The 26,831-nt window shown below is 42.4% G+C and overlaps 1 protein-coding gene across 1 annotated transcript in view; it reads right to left on the bottom strand.

Annotated features, from left to right (window-relative positions):
* The window catches only part of PTPDC1 (protein tyrosine phosphatase domain containing 1), a 62,393-nt gene extending 35,809 nt beyond the window's left edge, over window positions 1–26,584 (bottom strand). Inside the window, exons 1-2 of the mRNA XM_056126985.1 lie at window positions 26,376–26,584; window positions 23,864–23,936 (exon numbers count right to left, since the gene is read on the bottom strand). The gene's annotated coding sequence lies outside the window, so the exon portion shown is untranslated. The remainder of the gene's footprint in view (window positions 1–23,863; window positions 23,937–26,375) is intronic.
* Window positions 26,585–26,831: the final 247 nt, after the last annotated feature.

Below are 26,831 nucleotides of genomic sequence, written 5' to 3'. Positions count from 1 at the left end.
ATAGCAATGGAATGAAGACAAACTGTCAGATCAATGGACTAAAGTTGAATATCCTGACCCAGATCCTCAAATATATGATCTTTTAATCTTTGATAAACAAGAAAAATGAAATGAAGCAAAGTTGAAGGAAAGTCTCTTCAACAAGTGGTACTGGAAAAACTGGGCAGCTACTTGCAAAAAGAAAGAAAGAAAGAAAGAAAGAAAGAAAGGGAGGGAGGGAGGGAGGGAGGGAAAAGAAAAGAAAAAAAAGAACTCAGACCTCTCTCTAACACCATGCACAAAAATCAGATCAAATGGATCAAAGACCTCAATATCAGACCTGAATCCATAAGGTACCTGAAAGAAAACACAGGCAAAAGCCTCCATGACACTGAAGCTAAAGGTACCTTCAAGGATGAAACACCACTGACCAAGCAAGTTAAAGCAAAGATAAACAAATAGGACTACATTAAACTAAGAAGCTTCTGCACCTCAAAGGAAATGGTGCAATTCGTCCAAGGGATTGGAGCAATAGCACAGCGGGTAGGGCATTTGCCTTGCACACAGCCAACCCGGGTTCGATTCCCAGCATCCCATATGGTCCCCTGAGCACCACCAGGGTTAATTCCTGAGTGCAGAGCCAGGAATAACCCCTGTGCATTGCCGGGTATGACCCAAAAAGAAAAAAGAAAAGGAAATGGTGAGCAAGATACAAAGACAGCCCACAGAATGGGAAAAATTATTTATTCAGTACCCATCAGATAAGAGGTTAATGTCAAAGATACAATTTGCAAATCAGTATGTCTCCTTTTTGGTGGGGAGGGGTGTTCAGCGGTGATCACATCCAGTGGTGCTCAGGGCTTATTCCTGCCAGTGCCTAGGGGACCCTGTGTAGTGACCAGGATCCAACTCGAGTTAATCACATGCAAGGCAACTGCCTTAACCCCTGGACCTTCTCTCCAGTACCTGTCATATATTTTTGTTTCTTTCTTACTTTGTATTCACCTCATCTCCCTCTTACTTTTTTTAGAATTTGTAAAAAGGACTAGGGAGATGATAGGAAGGGCTGGAGCATGTGTTTTGCATGTGAGAGCCCCCCATTCAGTCCCCAGCACTGCATGATCCCACAAGCACCCCCAAGAGCCCACAGACACTGCAACAAAAGATTAAATAAAGAAAAACCAATTTGTGAAAGCATTTCACTCATCCCCCGTAGTACAGTCCTGTCAGTAGGCAGGGATGGTTGAGCTTGTTAAGAAGATTTATGAAGGCATTACTTCCATTCACAACTCTACTGATTTCATGGTTGTAGAATTTAGAAGGAAAAGATTTAAAAAGTAATCCGGTCATTTCACTCTGAGCAGCCACATACAATTTCACTTCATTTCCTGTTGCTAATGACAGATGTTTTTGCTCACTCCATCCTACAGTTTGCTTTTATACCAAAATTCTCTCAAAATGACTCAACTATTTAGAATGAATCAGACTCTCATAATTAGTATTTAACACTGTAAACTGAGAACAGCAGTGCACTATTACTCACTGCTAGGAAGAACGGCCACAAAGTAAGAGTTTGATATAAAAAAAAAGTTCTACTTCATAAAAAAGTAATTTTATACAAGAGCCTGGGTTCTGAAGTAGATGGAAGAATTCTGAAATCACTAACTTCCATTTAATTTTCCAGACACATGGCGTGCTGCCAAAATTGACATGTGTATTTCTGGGAAAATTTATTGCACTAAGAAGTGCCTGGGAGGTCACGAGTTGGTGAAACTCTCAAAGCACATCGGAGTCACCCGGGGTTTGTGGAAAATGCATATTCCTTGACCCTCATCCTCAAAATGTTCGAATCAGTGAGTCTGGTAAGGAGTAGAACAATTTGTACACTCTACTTAAACTTCAATGACTTCTGCCCACATTCAAAGAAATATATCATACTGTCATGACAAAATTCTGCACAGCTGTCATGGTTGAAAAATTTGAGGTTAAATTTTTTCAATTTTCATTGGGAAATGAAGAGAGAGAAGCCCAAGGAAATTACCAAAAGTTTTATATTATTATGTTCACAAAAATAATTAAAATATCTGTTTAGTCCATGTAAGACACAGTTCCAAGTGCTTCTTATAAGAATTCATATTCCTCACCATAGTATTTTTAGGTGTGTCTAAAGTTGCAAGCCAATTTTATCAATTTATTTTTAGGGCAGTTTTAGGTCAACTGAAGAACTGAGCAGAAGGTACAGAGATTTTCCATCTGCCCCTTCCCCACCCCCACGTGCACGATCTATCCCACCCCACCACCACCAACATTCCTCACACAACTGTTATTCTAAATTGATGGCCTACACAGATACATCATGACCTCAGGGAATTATTCTTGGTGCACCTTCTGTGGGTTTGGGCATGAAGCCACAATCGTGGTATCAAAATATTTTCACGGCCCTAAAAATCTTCTGTGTACTATGTATCCCCCATCCCACCCCACCCCTCTGCCCCTAAAATCACTGATTATTTTAGGTCTCTAGTTTTGCCTTTTCCAAAATGACAATAGGAATGACAGTGGGAACCATACTGCACGCAAAATGACAGTGGGAACCACGTTGCATGCAGCCCCCTGAGACTGGCCTCTTTCACTAGATACTATATATATATGCGCTGAGATTCCTTCATGTCTTTTCACGTCTTAATAGCTATTTTCTTTTTTTCTTTTTCTTTAAAGGGCTGGAGCGATAGCACAGTGGGCAGGGTGTTTGCTTTGCATGTGGCCCACCGGGCTGACATGAGTTCAATTCCTCCGTCCCTCTCGGAGAGCCCGGCAAGCTACCCATATCTTTCCCGCACAGCAAAGCATGGCAAGCTACCCGTGATATATTCAATATGCCAAACACAGTAACAACAAGTCTCACAATGGAGACGTTACTGCTCGAGCAAATCGATGAATAATGGAAGGACAGTGCTACAGCGCTTTTTCTTATTAAAAAAAAAATACTTATTTAGGGCCAGAGAGATAGTACTGGGGTGAAAGTGCTTGCTATGCACGCAGTCAATCCCAGTTCAGTCCTGGATTTCACAGCACTCCAGGGTTACTCCTAAGCACAGAGCCGAGAATAGTCCCTGAGTGTAGCCCCAACCCCTCACCTCCCAAAACTGATTTATCATTATTCTAATATTATAGAATCACAGGATCCCAGCACACCCACCAACGAAGCTTCAGTGCTATTCCATCACCAAAAGAATGTGCCTGCCACAAAGACAGGGGGTGGGAAGTGGTGGGGGTGACGGGAGGGATGCTGGGATCATTGGTGGTGAGAATGGGCACTGGTGGAGGGATGAGTGATCGATCACTGTATGACCGAAACGTAATCATGAAAGTTTGTAAGTCCGTTACTGTATCTCACGGTGATTCAATTAAAAAAAAAAAAAAGATTCTTCTCGCCACACTTCCCACCAACCTCCCCTTTCCCACCAGCAAGTCCCACGGTTTTCACCAAGTCAAGAAATTAGTTTTATTGTTTTCTGTCAGCTTGTTTGCCTTTGTGATTTATATTCCACATGAGTAAAACCATCCTGTGATTTTCTTTCACATTTTTATTATTTCACTTAGCATAATCACCTCAAGCTCCATTCATTTTGCTCCCAATGGTACAATTGCATCCTTACTAACAGAGTGGAATTGCACTGAGCATGCATACCACGGCTTCTTCCTCCACTTGTCATCTCTTGACTGGCAGTAAGGCTGGATCCATGTTGTGGTTATTGGGATTTAATGCTCAGAGTTCGTTTATTTTATGTACTGAATAATATTCCATTGTCTGAATGTAACACAAATTATACTCAACTACTAAAGGACATTTTAGTTGTTTCCAAGTTTTACCTTTGTGAATAAAGGTGCTAGAAACTCCCTGCCCAGATTTTTGTGAGGACATGCTTTTTTGTTTTGTTTTGTTTTAAGTTCCTTTGGATCTATACCAAGGAGTATAACTCCTGGATCCTTATAGATGATAAAGATATTTAGTTTTATATATTATTCCTATTTTCATTGGCCTGTAAAAGAAGGCAAAGTCAAATAATTTGTCCAATGCCATATTCAGTAGCAAAGCTGGGATTTAGATTTCAGTTAGTCCAGAGTCTATTCTAAACCACTACATATATAGCTTCTCAAGAAAGATCTCATACTTAAGAAAAGGAATTTTACTTCTATTCTAAATAATATTTAGGGGGGGGTCCAGGGAGGGGATAAGAGTCATACCTGGCAGTACTCAGGTGCAGCTCTGGGCTTGATAGTTATTCCCTGTGAAGCTAAGGGAATATGTAGTGCCAGGGATCAAACACAAGCCTCCTGCATGCGCCTCTCTCTCTCTCTCTCTCTCTCTCTCTCTCTCTCTCTCTTTCTCTCTCTCTCTCCTCTCTCTCCTCTTCTCTCTTTCTCTTTCCTCTTCTCTCTCTCTCTCCTCTCTCTCCTCTTCTCTCTTTCTCTTTCCTCTTCTCTCTCTCTTTCCTCTCCTCCCCTTCTCTCGTCTCTCTCTCCTCTCCTCTCCTTTCTCTCCCTCCCCTTCTCTCTCCCTCTCTGTCTCTCTCCTCTCTCTATCCTCTACTCTCTCTCTGTGCAAAAAAATTTTCAGATCTCCCTATCCATAATAAGATTTTCTAATATTGTAGGTTATTTGGGGAAAATATGCTGTCCTTCATGCTCTTCATTAGATGCTGTCCTAAGATGTTGAGAATATTTACAGGCCTTTACACTTTTACCCTTCTCATCAGAGAGAAATAAAACTACAAAGTCTGGAGAGAGAGTACAGTGGGTAAGGCACTTGCCTTAAACACAGCTGACCCAGGTTGGATCCTGGGAACCCCGCATGGTCCCACAATTCATGACAGGAGTGATCCCTGAGCACAGAGCTAAGTCCTAAGTGCTGCTGGGTATGGTCCAAACATCAAAAAGAAAGAAAAAGAAAAAAAGGATGAAAGGCAGAAAGGAAGGAAGGCAGGAAGGAGGAAAGAAGGAAGGAGGGAAGGAGAACTATAGCTGCTCTGAATTACATGTTCAATCACTATCACTGTTCTCCTGTTGTTCATCGATTTGCTCGAGAGGTACCAGTAACATCTCCATTGTGAGACTTCTTGTTAGTGTGTTTGGCATATTGAATACTTAATGGGGAGCTTGCCAGGCTCTCCGAGAGAGGCGGAGGAATCAAACCTGGCTCGGCCAGGCTGGCTGCGTGCAAGGCAAACGCCCTACCGCTGAAAACCCAAACACACCTTTGATAGAAAATTTGGCACTTACTGGCTCTGTGGTCGTAGATACATTTGTGAACGTCTCAGAGTCACTTCCCGCCCTCTGTTCCCTGGAAAGATGGTTCTGGAGCCCATGTACAGACCATGTGGGAGCCATCATTCAATCCATTCTCCAACAGCAGCCTGTAGAAGCTCCTATCTGCTTATTTATCCCACTTGCTAACAGCTAACCCTTCGAGAATGTCAGCTCCCTGGGCATTTTTTGAAGGCAGAAATTTTGTTGGGTTTATCAACTGCTATATCTCAAAGCCTCAGGCAGGTTTTGGTGCAAAGTAGGTGCTCAATAAAGACTTTGCTGAATGCGTATGAACATTCCATAAAGGTAGAGGCATCACCACCAGCAGCATCATTTATTATTCAATCTCTGTATCTCAGCTTTGCCCTGTGTAATGGAAGAATGGTAATCTTGCCTCACTTATCTCAAGGTTAATGCCAAGATCATAGAAACCATTTCCCACACCAGCCACTGGGTAAATCACGAGATACATTTTTTTGTTTGTTTTTTGGCCACACCCAGTTGTACTCGGGGCCTACACCTGGCTCTGTGCTCAAGGATTACTTCCAGTAATACCTAGAGGGGAGGGGAGCAACAGCAGTGTCAGGGATCAAACTGAAAGTCCACCACATACAAGGCAAGTGCCATACCCTCTGTGCTCTCTCTCCAGCCCCAGATACATTTTGGACACCATGATCTGTATTCCCAACAGCACCACTACACGATGCAAGGGAGGCCACATCCTCATCTTAAATGTCACTGATCACTACTATATTTCTGACATCTCACAACCGTTGCTGAATTTGTGTTCCTCTGAACCCCCTAAAGTATGGAGCAGTGGTCTTTCCAGTCAAATACGTAGGATGACAGTAACTTCTACTTCAGCTCAAATTTTCTTCCTTTAAGATGTCTTTTCTTCATTCCAATTACACATTTCATCTCTATCTCCCCCATAATAAAGGAATCCAGCCATCATGACTGAAAGTTTGTTCAGGATTTTTCTGTTTTGTTTTGTTGTGGGGGAGCACATCTGGCAGAGCTCAGAGCTTACTTCTGCATTCAGAGACCACTCCTGACGGTGCCTGGAGGATCAAGTTGTGCAAGGCATGTGCCTTACCCACTGTACCATTTCCCCAGCTCCAAAGATTTTCCGAGTGACTCCGATGCTAAAAGTCATGACTTCTAAATACCTTAGTAGTATTTTGTCTATAAATAACTAAAGCCCTTATTGTGACTGCTTGTATAAAACTAAGCAAAAACAGACTTCCGGGCTGGAGATATACAGTGCTCTGCTTTGCATGCAGCAGACCTGGGTTCGATCCCTGGCACCTCAGACGGTTCCCCGGCAACACTAGGCGTGACCCCTGAGCACAGAGTCAGGAGTAAGCACTGAGTAAGCTGGGAGTGGCCCACAAAACAACAAGCAAATTTCATTTAAATCAAAATGTCCTCACCTCTAAATCTGCAACTTTTAAAAAATGATAGAAAAATATGCAATCCTTGGCCTCCCCACACCCTCCTCCGAGAGCAGGTAGAAACATTTTCTAAAATCCCTCCTTTCTCCCCACCTTTCTGACAAGGTACGGTCCTCAGGGGCAGAGCCACCTGAAAATACGTTATGTCTGGAAGTTTGTAATTAACTTTGCTGGCTTCTGTGATCTCATATCTTAAGTACGCCCCAGGAGACTAGTTGCAGAGCAGGGGAAAAACAACACTACAGCAGGAACCTCGTGATTTCATCATTCAAGAAACAGGCTATTTAGTTTCAGATTCTTCAGAAAACTCACTATGGGAAAGCAGATGGGGCAAGACGGTAACAAGAGGAGAAGCAGGTCTTCAGCAAGGTCTGGAGCTCTTAGTCCTTTCTCATGAACAGCCACATCAATGACACCCCACAAGCATTTCTAAATTCATCCACAAGTCCACCAGGCCTGATCCAGCACCATTAAAACCCAGACAGCTGTGTCCCACACAAGTCTTCCCTCAGCAGGGCTGGAGAGAGCCAAGAAACTGCATTTCGAACCATTTTCAGTGAAGCTGAGATTTGGAGAACCACTGCATGAGGTAAGCAGTTGGCATTCCCTGAAGAGCTCGTGGCCAACCTGGGTTTGACCCCTGCTTGCAGCGCCAGGAGCAATTCCTGAGTGCAGAGCCAGGAGTAACCCCTGAGCACCTCCAGGTATGACCCCCAAACAAATAGCAATAATAAAATTAATATTTTTTTAAAAGCCTATTCTGTAAAGCATATTTCAAGTGCTTGGGTGACAAGTCTACATGACGAGAAACAGGCAACATGCGCTCCGGGGCCTTCAGTGTTCAGCCCGGTGAGGCCAACGGTGCTAATGTTTACCTGCCTTTGCCGGCTCTACTCAGGGAGGCTCTCACTTTCCCTTCCTCGTAAGATCTTGGTGAATGCAAATGGGGTGAAAGCTCCTAAAATCAGGAAAGGGCTACTGGCATTATCTCCTTAAGCTTCTGAAAGACACAAAGAAAGACGGAAGGGACAACTACACCTGAACTGAAGCTAAGGTGCAGACGGTAACCATGAAAGGACATTTACTCTCCTCCCTGTGGTACAGATGACCTACAATATTTCAGCAAAAAAGGCCAGAAGACAGTCAGATCACCGTCTTTGGGGTTTAAAAAAACAGCTGGCCAGCCAAGAGTTCCACAGGTAACCAAACTCTCCTCGCAGGGAGAAAGGGAGGCATTAAGAGCACTGCAGGTCTGGGGAGGGCTCTGGGGCCAGCAAGCCTGCCGTGCAAGCGTGAGTCCACGCCCCCCCCCCCCAACACGCACTGGGCAGTCAGGGTGACTCTGCCCCTGGGGACCCCCTGCAGCACAGTAGCGCACCACAGCAGGTGCGTGTGAGCACATCGACTACAGCATGGAGCTCCTGTCAAACACTGCAGCTAAAGACGGCGTGAGCAGCTCAGACACAGACCCCCACAAAATACTAGAAGCAGAATATGTGTACGTACACACATGAGAAAGTACAACCCCCAGCGGGCATGTGTGCAACCACCACAACTAAACATGGATGGTCCCCAGGGGTTAGGCAACTGGGCAGAGTGGTACTGCTCAGGTCCAGTAGCGCCCAGGCTACTGGGTGTTGCAGTGGCCCTCACACGTAAGCCCTGCACATGCAAGCTTGCACGTCAACTGTTTCTTTAGTCCTTGACCCAATTTTTTTCCACTGAAATTAAGTGGGATTGTCGTACTGTGTTTTGTTTGTTTCTCTTGCTCTAACCAAATTGTTCTGATACTAAGACTTCCAATATTACACTGTATAATACTAATGAGAGTGGACAATTTTACCCTGAAACTCATTCAGAGCAAATGCTTCCCATTTTTCACCAGGGTGTGTTAATATGCGTTTGTCATATATGGCCTTTAGTATGTGGAAGCATGTTCCCACTATCCTCATTTTGTTGAGTTTTAACACAACTAGATATTGTATGTTGTCACAATTTTTCTCTGCATCTACTGATATGATTATGTACTCTTAATCTTTCGATGACGTATGACATTAACTGATTTGCATATGTTCAACCACCTTTGCGTCCCTTGGGTTAAACCCAAGTAAGTCCTGAACCGGTCACAGCCTTTCAATGAAGCACCAAACATGATGTGCTAAGATCCTGTTGAGGTTCTATGCTTCTGCCTTCTTCAGGGAAATGAGTCTGCAGTTTCCTTTTTTGTGATGTTCTTGCTCCTTTCAGTACCTTCAGGTAAATGCTGGCCTCATAAAATTTGTCTGAAATAATTTCCTTTTCTTCACTTTCTTCAGAAAGCATGAAGACAAGTAACGGTTCATCTTTAAACAACATTTGGTAGAATTCACTACTGAAACCGTGATTCTGGTTTTTGCTTGATGACTGTCTCATTTCTTTTTCTTGATCTGTTCATATTTTCCATTTCCCTATGATTCTGTTTTAGCTGATTTGTCTATTTCTTTTAGTTCTCCAACTTAATGACGTAAAGTTGGATGTCGTACTCTTATATATTACTAAACATTTCTGTTATAGGTCTTTTTTTTTTTTGGTTACACCCAGCAACGCTCAAGGGGTTACTCCTGGCTCTGGACTCAGGAATCACTCCTGGTGGTGCTTGGGGGACCATCTGGGATGCCGAGATAGAACCCAGGTAGGCCACATGCAAGGCAAATGCCCTTCCTGCTGCACTATCTCTCCAACAACTAGAAAGACTGTGATTTTTTTTTCTCTTTTCCTTGGTGAGTCTAACAGAAAATTTTTCTATTTTGTCTATCCTTTCTAATAAAATCATTCTGTTTCTATATCATCTTTATTGTTTCTAACTGTATTTCTGCTCTAGATTTTATTAGTTTCTTCCTTCAACTGACTTAAGCTTTGTTATTTTTCTAGTTCCCTTCAGCGTGCGGTTGGAGGGCTTATTGAAGATTTTTATTATTTCCTGAAGCAACCTTGTATTTTTAGGAACTTCTCTCTTATTGTTTTTGTTCTGTTCTATATATAACACTCCTACATCCATTATTCCCTTCTTCCAGAAATTTTAAAAATTTCACTTTTAACCTAATAAGTTCCTCAGTGCCGACAATTATTCAGTAGAATGTTTTTACTTTCCATGTATATTTGTTTATTTCCAACTTTTTTTGTGGTTTATTTCTAGCTCCATATCACTGCGACTTACCCACCCCACCCCACCATACCTAGTAAGAGTTCCTGAACTATTGATACTTGTTATGTCAACTTATTGACACTGTATTGCTCCATCATAGGTCTGTCCTCAAGACCGCTCCATGTACACCGAGACAAATGTGTATTCATACTTTGAGGGATGGAGAGCTTTATAAATATCTATAGTGCCCATCTGATCCAATCCTCCTATAAAAGCTGTTGTTGATTTGTTGATTTTCTATCTGACTGAAGTGGCCATGGATAAAAGTGGGGCATTAAAGTCCCCTACTAATTTATTGTATTGCTGTAAGTGTCTCTCCTTGGGTCCAGTAATAATTCATAAAGGATATTAATTACTTAATGGATTTATATTTTAATCATTATACCCTATTGCTGTCTCATTACTTTTAACTTAAAATCTAGTTTATCTTATATAAGTATGTCTGTCACTGACTTTCTTTAGGCTACCATTTATCTTAAGATTTTTTTCCCAAAACTTTTTGCTTCAAGACTATTTGCCACTGGAGCTCAGTGAAAGCACATAAGAACTCATTTTAATTTGAAAGAATACACGAGAACCATTTACTGGACTCACAAGGAGAGAAAATTCTAATACACTGAATCAAAAATGAAAGTAGGGATGTCACAACAGACACCAAAGAAATTCAAAAGATCACCAGCGATTACTCTGAAAATCTTTATGCTATAGACTGGAGTGCCTAGAAGAAATTAATAAATTATTGAATTTCTTTCATCTTTAAGGCTGAATCAAGAGGAAACAGATCTGAACAAGCCAATTAAGCATTAGAAAAATTGAAACAGCAAACAAAAGTCTCCCCCAAACAAAAGCCTAGGCCCAGATGGTTTTACTAGTGAGTTCTTCTAAATCTTTAAAGATTTACTTCCAATTCTTTCCAGGCCTTTCAGAAAATTTATGAAACAAGAATCCTCCCAGTTTCTAAAAAGCAACCTGATATAAACAGCAGATAAAGACACTATAACACAGGGAAGCTATAGACCTCTATACCTAATGAACACAGATGTAAAATCTTCAACTAAATATTAGCAAACTGAATCCAACAGCACACCAAAAAGATCATACACCAGAAGGATGCATCTCGGGATGCAAGGATGACTTAGTAAACACAAGTCAATCAACATCCTATACTATATCAATACAAGGAAAATTAATAATCATAATCATATCAATAAATGCATGAAAGCATCTGACAAGATTCAACACGGATTCATGATAAAATGGGAGTTGAAGGAACCTTCCTCAACATAGTTAAAACCATTTAACACAAGCCCACAGCAAATATTGTACTCAATGGTGAAAAAGAAAAGTCTTTCCTCTAAGATCTGGCACAAGATAAGATTTCCCACCCTAAACCACTATTATTCAATACAGTGTTGGAAGTCTTTGCCATAGCAATTAGGCAAGAAAGTTATTAAAGGCATCTAGATTGGAAAAAAGAAGTCATCCTCATTATTTGCAGATGACTTAATGCTATACTTAGAAAATAATAAAACCTCTAGAAAAAAAGCTCCTAGAAACAATAGGCTTTTATAATAAAGCGACAGTTTAGAAAATCAATGTGCAGAAAACTGTGGTATTTCAACATGCAAACAATGAAACAGAAGAGAGAGAAAGTAAAACAATCCATTCACAACTGGGTCTCAGAGAACCAAGTACCTGGGAATCACTGTCACTGTCCTCCCGTTGTTCATTGATTTGCTCGAGCGGGCCCAGTAACATTGTGAGACTTATTACTGTGTTTGGCATATTGAATACGTCACAAGCTTGCCAGGCTTTGTGGTACAGGCAAGATACTCTCATTAGCTTGCCAGGCTCTCCAAGAGGGGCGGAAGAATTGAACTCAGATCAGCCGTGTCGGCTGCGTGCAAGGCAAATGCCCTACCTGCTGTGCTATCGCTCCAGCCCACCTGGGAATCAGTTTAATAAAAGAGGTGAAAGACTTAAACAAAGAAAACTATAAATCACTACTAAAAGAAATGAAAAAGACACAAGGAAATGGAAACACATCTCCTGATCATGGATAAGAAGAATTAATATTGTCAAAATGACAATCTTTCCCAAAGTTCTATACAGATTCAATATAGTCCCTATAAAAATACCCATGAAAATTTTTAAAGACACAGATCAAACGATCTTGAAGTTTTTGTGGAATAATAAAACCCCCAAAGAAATCCTAGGGAAAAAGAAGATGGAAGGTTTCTCTTTCCCAACTTCTAAGTCATACTTTGTGCTGTAATAATCAAAACTGTGTGGGATGAGAAAGTCCAGGGGGTAGGCATTTTCCTCGCTTGATTGCTGTTTCTATTTTCTGGATGGATCCCCAGCACCACATATGGTCCCTTGAACACTGCCAGGAGTGATTCCTGAACATAGGCCCAGGAATAAATCCTGAGCATAGCTCAGTGTGCTCTAAAAACCAAACAAAAACAACAACAACAACAAAATAGTATTGTACTAGAATAAGGACAGACTCTCAGGTCAATGGAATAAATTCAGTGTCAGAAACAGTACAGGTAAGTCACTTGCCTTGCACAAGGTCAACCCGGGTTGATACCCAGCACCCCACATGGTTCCCTCCTCTCCGTCCCTGACAGGACTGATCCCTAAGTGCAAAGTAAGGAGTAAACCCTGAACATAGCTGGGTGTGGCTCAAAAAATTAAAAAATAAGAAAACCAAGAACCAAAGACAGTCTCTCAAGTAAACGGACAGCTAATCTTCATGACAGGAGCGAAGTGTATGAAGTAAGGAGTCTCGTCAATGAATGATATGGGGAAAACTGTTCACATGTAGCACTGCACTGCACTGCCTCCCATTGTTCATTGATTTGCTCAAGCAGGCACCAGTAATGTATCCATTGTGAGACTTGTTGTTACTATTTTTGGCATACCGAATATGCCACAGGGAGCTTGCCAGACTCTGCCATGCGGGCAGGATACTCTAAGTAGCTTGCCAGGCTTTCTGAGAGGGACGGAGGAATCAAGCCCGGGTTGGCCACATGTAAGGCAAACGCCCTACCCACTGCACTATCGCTCCAGTGATAGCACAGCTATGGGCTGGAGCGATCACATGCATAAAAATTAATTTAGATCCCTTTCTCACACCATGCACAAAAGTTAAATCAAAATGGATTAAAGAGGAACTGCCTTTGGTGCCATATAAGCTCATTAACTGGTCATGATCCAGAGACACAAATAAATCTTGAAAGAGATCAACAAGTCACAGAGATGCTCCAGACCCTGTGCCAGGCTGAGTCTCATATCTGGGACACCCCAGAGGGGGGCAGGTAAGCCCTCCCTCCACCTGCCCAAACAGAGCCCCAGCAGCCAAAGAGTCCACACTCCAGTTGCTGCCGTGCTCATGGCTGGACTCCACTGGCTCAGGACGAGCTTCATCCAGGAATGAATCTGCTAAAAAACTCAGGTCTGTGGGGTTTGTGACCGAAATTTCCAAGCTCTCACAGAGTAAGAGTCAGGGATGGGCTATTCTTCTGGGAGCCTGGCAGTCATGCCCATTAACTGCCTCTGGCACCACATAAGCTCATTAACCAGCCATGATCCAGAGACTTATAAATAAATTTCAAAAGAGATCAACAAGCTGCAGAGATGCTTACATACCCCAAAGTCACCATCTAGTTAAAAATTTAACTCCACCTGTAATCACCCCATTCGAAATTTTTGAATTCCTGGAGCGAGATCTCAAGCTCTACACCACTGACATATCAGAAATAGCACACCACATTAGATGGGATGTAAAGTACAAGGCAATCAATCTCAATTAAGAAAATATTAGTACACAAGGCTCAACCTGTAACAACATGTTAGTAATCTCTTATACAAGGGCTTAATGGCTCCAGGGTGAAATATAACAATCTCCACACATTTTTCTCTAAGGAATTTTTTTGATCATTTTTAGTGAACTATTCATAACAAGCAATATAAAATAAATTATTTAAGGCTTGCTACTGGGGCAGGCTTGGGTGGTGGTTAGGAAAATTGGAAATAATGGTAGTGGGAAGGTGTAATGGTGGTGGAATTGGTGTTGGAATACTGAATGTAACAAATCATCATAAACAACTTTATGACAATAAAATAAAAAATATTTTTTTAAAAAAAGCATATTAAGGGGCTGGAGCAATAGCACAGCGGGTAGTGTGTTTGCCTTGCACGCAGTCAACATGGCCGACCTGGGTTCGATTCCCAGCATCCCATATGGTCCCCCAAGCACCGCCAGGAGTAATTCCTGAGTGCATGAGCCAGGAGTAACCCCTGGGCATCACAGGGTGTGACCCAAAAAGCAAAAAAAAAAACATATTAGGGCAAGTAACTGGAGGTAACAAGATCAGGATGAAGAGTTCCAAGCCTATTAATGGTGAAAAGGTGTGGTATAAATATTTGTACATATCTAAGCTACAGATCCAACAACACTGTAAGCATGAGACCCAAATAGATCAACCAAACTAGTTGGGGGTGAGAAAGAACCTGGAGCATTGGTGGAAGAAAGTTTGACAATGGTGGTGGGATTGCTGATGGAACACTGTAGGTGTGAACCGCTATTAAAACAACTTTGTAAATTATGTTGCCTGAGTAAAAAATAAAAGCAGATTAATAAATGAATTAAAAAAATTTTAAATGGGTTAAAGATCTTAATATCATACACTGAATCCATAAAATACATTGAGGAAAACAGAGAACACTTCATGACACTAAATCTATAGGCATCTTCAATAATTCAACGCTCTTGACCAAGCAAACAGAAGCAAGGATAAACAAATGGGTCTCCATCAAACTGAGAAGTTCCAGTTTCATCAAAAGAAATAATGACCAGAACAGAAAGACACCTCACGGACTGAGAGAAAATATCTGCCACCACTCATCTGACCAAGTATTGAAAGAGTCAAGATATATGTAAAATACTGGTAGAATTGGGAACTCCTGTTTTGCTTATGACCAAAAATAACAAGTGAAACAGAAATCACAAAGGTGTACATGCCTACACATGTACTTCCTAAGCCTGGCCATTGACAGAGCTTAAAAACAATGACAAGACCCAGTAGCTCAGAGCACATCAGCTCAAAGCACGCTTCTCAGGCTATTTACCATAAAAGGATGCAGGAATTCCTGTTGAAATGGCTGGTTTGGGAGCTGTAACAGGGAATATACATCTTATCATGCCAGAAAGTAGGACAGAAATAACCACACAAATTGCTGGTGCTGTGACAGAGCCAACTGAAAAGAGCTGCTGTGGGCAAAAGTGGGAAAAACCTGACCAATAAAATGTGTCATGGATTTTTTTTTTCCATTATAACTGTCCAGTAACAAAAAGTCTTGACACATTCAATGATAGTAAAATGAGATTACCTTTGTTAGTGGTTCAACTCCCAATCACATACTACTGGATCACCATGCAGGGAGACTTTCTTCAAGGCAGGACAACAGAATTTCTAAGGAACACAGCTTGAAAGGAACACCTGGAAAACTGAAGGATGTGCAGGGTAGAAGAGGCCAGGAAGGCGAAGGGCTCCTCTGACCTTCAGTCTCATTCAATCTAATAAATAGCTGACCCCCTCCCAGGTACTCGGGACCCTAAAAGACACGAAGCTGGGCAGGCTCTGACCTCTTAAAGTTAAATGGCTAGTAGAAGTGATGAAGGCAGGAAATAATGAGCCCAAACATTTAAAGGACTGCTGTGTGGAACTAGGGTCAGAGGTGTTCAGTGTGCCAGGATGAACTGAAGGGCAAATATGAAACTGGCTGACTCGGGTCACCACCTCGAGTACCAAAGTAACAGATCCATGTATGTGAAGATCCATTCACCCAACACGATCCACCAGGAGCACATTCCATTAGCACAAAGTCTTCCCATTAATGTGGTAAAAGACTGTCACTCCCATTCTGTGTTGTTATATGCTCACCTAGAAACGTAAGCTTTGGTAAAACAGTAAGTGTGAGGCTGGAGCGATAGCACAGTGGGGTAGGGTGTTAGCCTTGCATGCGGCCAACCCGGGTTCAATCCCCGGCATCCCATATGGTCCCCCAAGCACCGCCAGGACTGATTCCTGACTGCAGAGCCAGGAGCAACTCCTGAGCATTGCTGGGTGTGACCCAGAAAGCAAAAATAAAATGAAATAAAATTTTTAAGTGCAAATTTTAATATAAACCTAAGCAAACCTTACGACTAAAGAGATGTAGGCACTGCAACCCCCAGTAAGCACAGCCAGAATGCCCAGGAGCCCCCATAAGCAGTGAGACCTGCAACACATATGCGGGCACTGTGTCTAGGACACAAGCACCACAACCAGACGCCTGGCGCCTGGTAAGTATCACAACCAGGTGTGTAATCCCCAGGCTCTGTGACAGCAGCAATGGGAAGGGAAGAGGGAGAGACAATTTTCATGTAAAGAAAAAGGGTTCAATTTTCTCTCTTAAATGTGAGGAATTCTTAAGTTTGTCTATCAAGGAGTTATGCGGTGATCCGAGTAATAATCATGTAGGGAAGCAGAGTATTAAGTTAAAAAGCATAATTATTCTACCATCTCTATAGCAATGTAGACCACGAAGGGCTTTCACGCTTTAATTAGAACTCTGTTGTCCCTGTTTTGCAGTGTCTGTCATTTGCGTCAGATGGAAGAGAAGGAAATTATTTAAATGAGAATACTTTTCCCCTGTGCACCGTACACAACTAATCAGAGAGAAGAGAGCCTCTCCCGTGGCCCTTGTCGATCATTTGTGTTTTCAATGAGCTTTTACTTAGAGAAAAGAAACACTCACTTAGTTGATTCCGTCCAGTCTTTTACTGATGGGGCAGGGTGTGAGATGCATGCTCGGAATTTGGGAAAATGAGCTAAATAAAATAATAAAAATAATGAAAGAAACATGAAGCACAGTGGCTGAGAAACAGAATTCATCCATGGGGTAGAAAGAGGCAGTGACTCACTCATGCCAGGGCCTGGTGAAGGGAAATCTGTTCAAATAGCTTCTGGGTACAAACTACCAAAAGCATAAGGTCAGCAAGGGTAACACGAAAATATCCAGGTCAGGACACTAACAGTTGCAAAGAACTGGACCTTCAGGTGGCGAGCGGGGAGGACTGGCACTTCCCAGAGGCCGGCATCAGCCACAGTCCACTCTTTTAGCACCATATTAAAATATTATAAATTGACACTGGTGGAGGGATGGGTGTTGAAACATCGTTGGCTGAAATCCATCCATGAGTCCATGAACGGCTTTGTAACTGTGTATTTCATGGGGATTCAACAAAAGTAAATAATAAAATATTGTAAATCGACTGAAAATGGTAAAACAGTTCAATTAAAGGAAGTGAAATACAAGAGTTGTACCTATTTAGAGGGAAACGACTTGAAAGAGATTGACCAAAATGCTGATAATGGGGAGGGCGGTTAACTTTTTTCCTTCGTGCTTCTAGATTTTCCATTCCTTATGGCATTTTCTTTTATTACTCTGTTATCATTGACTGAAAAAAAAAACCTTTTGAAAAATGAGTTTACTTGGAACCATGATGCAGAGCTTGAGTGGTAGCTGAGTCCAGTGCCCGGCACTGCGTACCTCCCCCCGCCTCAAGTACTGCCACAGGCAGCATCCCCATCAAAAAAAAGGAAAAAAAGAAAATGCGTTTTGGTTTACTTTACTTTAAAAACACCTGATTGGCCAGATATCTACAAATATGCAAGGGGTGCAAAAATCAACTAGTTTATAAACAAGGTGGGTAAACGAGTTTGACTTTAAAACAGAGAAAATTTCATCCCTTCGTGGGACAAGTTTCAACTAGACAAGGCATGTATTCAGTTCAAACAGACAGTCGAATGCCTGGAGTTCCACCACTGCATGCGGCCATTATGAGCAGACTCCACCACAGAGTAAGAAAAGGAAAGGCAAATGTTGTAAAAAACAAACAAACAAACAAACAAACAAACAACAACAACAACAAAACCCAAAGTAGTGGGCATTAATGATGGTGGAACTTTGTCTAACTGTTTAGTGCTTTCTACATGCTTAGAATCAGTATTTTACTTCTGTTTTTGTTTTGTTTTGTTTGTTTTGTTTTTTTTTCCCCTTTTTTGCAGGGCCACACCTGGCCATGCTCAGGCTATATGCTTGAGGGGACCAGGCAGTACCCAGGATCAAGCCCGGGTCTCCTGTATGCAAAACACATGCTCCTGCCCATTGAGCTTTCTCTCGAGTCCCAATATTTTACTTTTAGAGGAACAAACTGCTATTTCCAGAAAATTCTATGGTTATACTGTTATACGCCCTGTGTACTTCTATTTTTGGTATGGAACACTGAACCCAGAACTTGAGCAAGATGAATATTCATTTATCACATAATGCTGGATTTAAGAGTTACGAAGTACAAATGAAATATAAAATATGATCTTATTTGCCTTTACATGTATTTATACATACACGGATATAAAATGTAAGTTGGGAACAGGGCTGTGCCTCTGTGGTCAAGATCATGCTTTGCATCCATGAGGCAGCAGGTTCAATGCCCCTACACCACCCCATGTCCTGAAAAGGATCCTCATATTGTCAGTGTGATCCCTGTGCCACTGAATATTGTAGCCAAGTGTACTGAGAAGCAATGCAACAAGCATGCAATTACAGGACACCGCAACCAAAACAAAGAGAAGAAGGGGGTAAGTTAGAGTTAACTTAGTAGGAAAGCGCATGGTTCTGATGTTAAAAACCATATATGTACATGTACATATATGTGCACATGTTCACACAGAAAGAAAGATGGTTCAGAGGGCGAGAGAACCACTTTTGCATGTAGAAGCACCAGATTCAGGCCCCAGAACCACACGGTCCCCAGCACTGCAGAGGATAAGCCTCCTACCCACAATGTATAGGAACACAGACAAGTGACTGGTGTATAATGTTTCCATATTGGTGATATTTTCTAAATTTTATTGTAAGTGCATGTTCTCCCTGTTTGGAAAAAAAACTGGGGCGGGGGTGGGGAGCTGGACAGATGATTCAGAGGGCTAGAGCACGTGCTCTGCATGTAAGAGCAGCACAGCCTGGCACCCCAGCACTGTCAGGAGTGGACCCCAAACACCACTGGGCATGACCCCCAAAACAACAAACATTATTTAAAAGAAAACATATGATGCTGAAGAGATAATACAGTGGATAAGACATCTGCCTTGCATACGTTTGGCCTGGGTGAGGCCCTGGCACCACGCATGGTCCCCTGAGCATTGCCAGACCACCATGCATGGTCCCCTGAGCAGTCAGACTGAAGGAAGTCCTGGGCATAGTCAGGTGCAGTCCAAAAATATTTTTTTTAATTTTTAATAAAAAGACAACATATACTGTAACTTCCCTGGAAACAGTATCAGAAGGAATCAGAATAAAACAAAAACATGGCCACATACTAATTACATAGGGCTGGAGTGATAGCACAGCGGGTAGGGCGTTTGCCTTGCACGCAGCCAACCCGGGTTCGATTCTTCTGCCCCTTTCGGAGAGCCTGGCAAGCTAACGAGAGTATCTCGCCCGCACGGCAAAGTCTGGCAAGCTATCCATGATGTATTCAATATGCCAAAAACAGTAATAACAAGCAAGCCTCACAATTTGTTGTGAGATGTTACTGAGCCCGCTCGAGCAAATCAAGGAACAATGGGAGTGCTACAGTGCTATACTAATTAAACAAGTAATCAATTTAATTCCCTGAAGCAGAATGTAACGGTCACTATCACTGTCCTGCCGTTGTTCCTCGATTTGCTCGAGTGGGCCCAGTAACATTGTGAGACTTATTACTGGCTCTCTCTCTGGAGAGCCCGGCAAGAATGACGGAGGAATCAAACTTGGGTCAGTCATGTGAGCCACGTGTAAGGCAAACGCCCTCCCTGCTGTGCTATCACTCCAAAATGAAGAAAATACAATTTCTCTAGAGAATCTTCCATCTAGAGCTAAATTAGTTTTTTTAAGATATAAAAGTAACATTATGATTGATTTTGCAAAGGAATGATCCTACTTTTCCTGAGCTTCCCTGAGTACATATCATCACATGTTCCTTATGTACACAGAAATCCATCACGAAATCCTCTAATAGATTTTATCAAACCATTACCATGCCTGGCACATAATAAGTGCTCAAATTTATTCTGATGAAATAATAGCCTGAGTTTATATATAGAGCTAGACAGCTTTTATGTAAAATGTCATGCATTAATTAGTAGATCAAACGTGCAAAAGAATAGTGCCATTTAAACTGCAATATAGAAATGGGCCTGAGACAAAGGAAGTATGCTCTGATTTTCCTCAAATAACCACATTCCACTTACGATTAATAGCCAGCTCTCGTGATACAGACACTGCAAAACGTAGACAAGAAAGTTTGATGTTGAGCCCATCATCCTTCATACCCACAGATTAAAATTAGTGCTCTTTTGTAGCAGGTAGAATGAGACTTGGTAATAATTTTTTTTCAGCAGAACCTGCCACTCAAAAGGTTAAGGATTAAAATCTGACCACCCTTGGGGCCAGACAGCACTCAGGTAAGGCATTTGCCTTGTATGCAGCCAAACCGGGTTCAATATCTGGCCTCCCATATGGTCCCTCAAGCACCACCAGGAGTAATTCCTGAGCAGGTGTAATTCCTAAACCAGAAGTAATACCTGAGCATTGTCAGGGATAACCCAAAAACAAAAAATAGAGACTACCACCTAAGAAGATAAATGTTAGGTTTTAAACCATGACAGTAAAGGTAATGTTCAAATATTCCATTAACCAGATAAACCAGAATACTGAAACAAGGTTAAGATTTCCTTTTTTTTCTTTTCTTTCTTTCCATTTTTGGATCACACCCAGCAATGCTCAGAACTGAATCCTGCTTCTTCAAAGTAAGAAAATACTAAGGTAGATTCCTCATTTTTTTCATGCAAGAGTTAAAAGGAAGTTTCAATGATCAGATTGAACTAGAAAAAAAAAAGGTAACTTCTAATTATACCTATAGTTATCAGCAAGTTGTTCTTCAGGCATATGTTTAAATTATCAGTACATAATGATTGCCATAAAATTCCCAAGGGCTTTGGGGACAGTAAGTGGTTTCTACAGAAACAACTATTAAAGATTCCTTTGGGGACGTTTCCTACCAATTGTTATCAAAGGGAAGGACTGCCAAGAGAAAGCTAGAAAACTATCAATGCATTAACATTTTTATGACACAAACAGCAAACTGAATCTCTTAGAATAATTGTAAAAGTATTTCAAACCTAGGAAAGATTGCTGGTCATTCATTTTCCTTAAATACTCCATCTGCAGACACCAGAAAGTTGGTCTGAGTGTTTTCTAACCAACTAGCACACTGTCATCAACTAGCACACTGAAGAACACATCCCATCACCACGTGAACATTCAGGTTCCAATTTTAAGTATTTCTCACTATTTGTAATTAGCTATTTTATTATCTTGGGTATTTTTCTGTATAACTTCTTTAAAAATCAGCGACCTCATCTATCTTCTTCACTGGTATACGCCTTATATTTACCATAATGCCGGGATCACGATAAGTGTTCATTAATACTTAATGAATTAACAGATGGATGAATTTTGTAATAGAGGGCAACATATGTTAAGGATAGCCACTAGACTCATAAATTTCTGGAAAAGAAAAAAAATTAAAGGTTGAATTATTCGGACTTTTATTACTAACAAATTAAGATATAGTGTAAAAACAAAAACTTTTTTTTTTATAATCAAAATGACCTCAAATTTACAACACAATGGGAACTTACATGTTTGCTCTAAAGAGATAAATAAATCCTGGTGGAGAAAGAAAACAGTAGAGAAAAATTGTGCTAGTGTTCGACTAGGTATTTATACATTCAGTCTCAGATAAAATCCTCCAGGTACGGCTGCCAAGTTACTGATCCAAGTTCATATAACCAAACAGTGTTAAAATTAGGAATAGCTTTCTATATGCAAATAATGAAACGAATGAAAGAGAAATTCAAAACAATCTCATTCACAATTGTGCCTCAGCAAACCAAGTACCTGGGAATCAGCTTAACAAAAGAGGTGAAAGACTTATACAAAGAAAACTATAACTCACTACTAAAAGAAAAGAAAGAGAACATGAGGAAATAGAAACACATCTCCTGATTGTGGACTGGAATATTGTCAAAATGACAATCTTGCCCAAAGCATTATGCAGATTCAATGCAGCCCCTATAAAAATATCCATGACTTTTTAAAAAGTGTTTTGTTTTGTTTTTTTTGTTTTGCAGGGGTGCACATCCAGCAATGCTCAGAAATCACTCCTAGTGATGCTCAGGGGACCATATGGGATGCCACGAATTGAACCCAAGCCCGATGTGTGCAACGGGAGTTATGACCTACCTATGTACTATCACTCTAACTCCCCCTCCCCATGACATTTTTTAAAAGACATAAATCAAATGCTGTTGAAATTTATATGGTATAATAACCACCATCTTATCACCACTACCCTGAATAGCCAAGGAAATCCTAGGAAAAAATGAAGATGGGAGACTTCTCTCCCCCCAACTTCAAACTATACTATAGAGCTGTAGTAAATGAAACACTGTGGTACTGGAATACGGACAGACTCTCATATTAATGGAATAAAATTGAGAATCCAGAAACAGAATCTAAGGAATACAGACAGCTAATCTTCAACAAAGCAGAAAAAAGTATGAAGCAAGAAAAGCTTTTTCAGCAGTGTTGGGAAAACTGATTGGTCACATGCAAAAGAACAAAATGAGCTCAGATCCCTAACACCATGCTCGAAAGTCAAATCAAAATGAAGTCAAGGTCTCACTATCATACCTGAATTCATAAACTATACTGAAGAAAATGTAAGTGTAGCAATTCATGACATTGATTCTAGAGGTATGTTTAATGATTCAGTGTCACTGGCCAAGAAAGTGGAACCAAAGAACACAAAGGGGACTATATCAAACTAAGAAGTTTCTGCACTGCCAAAGAAATCATGACCAGAACAAAAAGATACTCCACAGACTGGGAGAGAATATTCACCCATTGCTCATCCAATGGGGGTGCTGATATCCAAGATCTATGAAGCACTGGTAGAACTTTACAAGATAAAAACAAACAACCCCATTTAAAAAATGGTGTTGGGGTGAGGGTATGCAGTGGAGATGGACAGAAACATCCTCAAAGAAGATATACAAATAACCGAAAGGTATAAGAAAAAAATGTTCTGCACCACCGATCATCAGGAACACAATGCAAATCAAGACAAGAATGAGATATCATCTCAAACCAGAGAGACTAGCATACATCACAAAGAAAACAAACAACCAATGTTGGTGTAGGTGGGGGGAAAAAAGATGTGTATTCACTGCTGGTGGGAATGCCGACTGGTCCAACCTTTTAGGAAAACAATATGGACACTTACCCCCCAAAACTAGGAACTGAGCTTCTACATGATTCAGCAATTCTACTTCTTATCCTCTACCCCAAGAGCCCAAAAACTCTATTTAGGAAATACATTTGCACTCTTACATTCATTGCAGCACTAGTCACATCACCAAAATCTGGAAATAACCCATGTCCACGTGTCCAAAAACAGATTATATAGAGACAGTAGACTACTACTCATCTACTAGGGTAATAACAAATGCCCAAAGGCAACAGAAACAGAACAGGTCTTCAGCAGAAAGATCATCGTCCTTGCACAGCAGGGATGGAGGGGAGATAAGACGGAGAAACTGGGACAATAGTGGAGGGGAAGCTGACAGCCAGGTAGAGGGAGGTGATGCTGGAATGCTTTACGCATGAAACCCTACCATTAACAGTATTTCAAACCACAGCGCATAAATGCACAAATTAAAATAAAACACAATGAAAACTGGGACTGCAGGGAGAGTAGAGCAGGGAAGGTCCTTACCTTGCATGCAGTCATCCTTGACTTGATCCCCAGCATCACATCTGGTCCCCGAGGCACGGCTAAGGAGTGACCCCTAGAACAGAGCCAGGAGTAAGCCCTGAGCACAGCCAGGGCTTACCCCGAAATACGGAAAAACAAAAATAAATTGGAACTAGAATACCAGTTCTTCCTTATACCAATATTCTGTTTCCTCAAGTCCATATTGCTTCCACAAGAACCAGAAAAAACAAATACAGCTTTTTAGCACAACACATTAACTGTATTAAATATACAATTTAAGAATACTAAATGAACACAGTTTGTGTATTAAATGATACGGAAAGCTGGTCCTCAAATAACAGTGCTTTTGTTCAAAGTTGGTCAGGATAGTTTTACACTCAATAATTATAAGGAAACAAAAGTAACAAAATATTGTTTCCCAGGGCCTGATACATGTCAAATAAATTACAAATATCTATTTGAAGGGATTTGGAGGAATTCGAAGAGATTTGGGGGAGAGGAGACAAAAAAAAAGTCACTAAGAAACACTTCAATATGTTTCTTTCACATCTACTATGCTATTCATTATTGTTTTTAATTGTCATGAAATCTCTCCCCCACAACCTTTACAAACCTCCTCCAACTCCCTTCTTTGGAGATAACTTCAATTCTATTATGTCTACTGCTTCATCTTTGTATCTTGTTTCTTCTGTTAAATCTTCTATCCTTACATTGTACAACTGGATTGAAATAAATTGACCAATTCTTGTCTTTTCCCTTCTGATTTACTTTAATCTGCTTAATTCCCCCAAGCTCCCTCCACTGTGTTGTAAATGACAAAATGTTGTTTTAAAGTTAGATATCATTTTATTGTAAAAAATGTACCCATCCTTATCCAATCAATATCTATCAAGAGAACTTCAACTGAGCTTCCAAGTTTTAGCTACTATAAATAACACTGCAATAAACAGTGGAAATAATGTTCTGTATTGATGTTTTCCTGTTACTTGAGTTAGTCCCGTACTATTTTAGAAATAAAAGTTTCTGATTTTTATTTATGATATCTGGGTTTGGAAGAGGATGACCTACACTTTACGAGAACTGTGACTCAAGGCTTCTCTTCAGGGAATCTTCAGATTTCCGATTGGAAATTTTAACTCGAAGTCGGACTCGAAAGAACTTTCTAAAAGCTACAAACCTGAACAATCTATAAGATGAACAACAGAGACTTAACTTTAGCGCAATGCAAGAGAATATGAAAATACATGCCAGAGTGATCTTATTTAGCAAGGTTTCCAATTAACAGTATGAGAGGCTGGGAAAATGGCCACAGAGCAAGACTTTCACAAGTTTTTCAAACTGAACCTTTCATCAATTCAAGGTGCTTCTTCCTCAACCTTGGAAATCCCAGCAGAGGCTTCATTTCTTCCCCAAGTCTGCGCAACTGTCTGGAAGTGGGGGATGGGGTGGCGGGGGTAGAACCTCACGAAGAACTGGGAAATGGGTGGGGAAAAATAACTAGTTGTCATTGTCCCTGATCACCAAAACGGGAATGAACTGGAAAGCTGGTTAAAATGCAGATTCCCGGGCCCACTCTGGTACCGACCTGCGTGTCTGCAAGTGAGGGGCTGGGAATTGCGAGTTTATAAAAGGGGAAGGGGGGTGGAATTCTTGTGAACTAAGCGTTTTGGCTGCAAGTAGCCTGGAAGCGTGAGTTCTGGAACCACACAGACTTGGGTTTACATTCTTCTTCTATATAATACCCCTACTTCTGACTTCTGCATGGCATCAACCTTCGAAGCCTCAGCTCTGGAGGTGGAGACCACACAAAAGACGTGAACGCCCCGTGCGTGCGAGTGTGCACGGGCCGGTCCTGGGTCACCGGACAGCGGGGCTGGATTCTGTCCCAAGGTGCGTGGCTCTTCGGGGATGCGCCCCTCGCCGCGCACAATCAGCGGGGTCGGGTCGTGCCCAGCGGCGGCCGCTGCACGCACCCACGGGGCCCCACCCGGGGCCGCGCCCGCGTAACCGCCACCGCAAGGCCACCTGAGTCCTTGCAGCACTCCGTGTGCGCCACTCTCTGCCCATCTCTGAGCAGGAGCGCTCTGCTCCGTCATCCCTTCCCTAAAAGGGGGAGCGGAGGGGAGGAACCCCCTGCTGCACCCTCCTCCTGGGTCTTTTCCCTTACACGGTATACAAGCCCATAAAGACTGAAAAAACGTCTCCGAAGAGCTTTATAACTGTTTGCATGGGCTAAGAGGCCCCACCCCACGCGCTGGAGATGTTAATGCTGCAGGGGCCCCCAGCCCTGACCCCGCGCGGCGCAATCTCGGCCCGAGGCGCCCCCAGACCCCAGCTGCGCAGGCGGCACGGGTGTCCGCACACAGCGCGCGTGGTCCGGGCCGCCCCGCCCCCGACCGGGTCAGCTGGACACAGAGTTGCAAGGCCTCGCCCAGCCGCCGGCCGGTGGCTGATTTGAACTTTGGTCAGTTGGGGACATGGACAAAGCAAATTCCACTGGGGGATCCCGCACCTGGACTCGGGTCCTCAGGGCCCCGCGCGCAGTCGCAGACCCGCCTCCATCCTCCAGCGAGGCTCCCCGGCGGGAGCCTCTCGCACTCGCGGACACTGACAACCGCGTCGCAGCTCCGCATCCCGGACAGCGCCAGCTCCCGCGGCCTCGGCGGCCCCGCGGCGCCACCACGTACCGCCCCTGGCGGCTCGAGCAGCGGCGCGGCTGCCTCTCGGGGCCTCCGCCGGCCCGCCCCCGCAGCGCCGCCGCACCAATCAGCGCCACGCGCCGCCGCACGTGACGCGCGCCCACCAATGGCAGCCCGAGTCTTTTCTTGACGCCGCCGGCCGCTTCGCGTTCTTTCAAAGAGGGCCGCGCCGGGGAGGCGGGCGAGGCGGAGCCGGGGGACCGCGAGCGGGATGCGGGGCGGGACGGGATGGCGAGCAGGGGACGCTCCACGTGGATCTGGCCGGCCGC

The sequence above is a fragment of the Sorex fumeus genome, unplaced genomic scaffold (genome assembly GCF_029834395.1).
Source record: "Sorex fumeus unplaced genomic scaffold, SorFum_2.1 ptg000063l, whole genome shotgun sequence".
NCBI lineage: Eukaryota > Metazoa > Chordata > Mammalia > Eulipotyphla > Soricidae > Sorex > Sorex fumeus.
The sequence above is the reverse complement of the archived record's forward strand: the minus strand, read 5'-3'. Positions and strand labels throughout refer to the sequence as shown.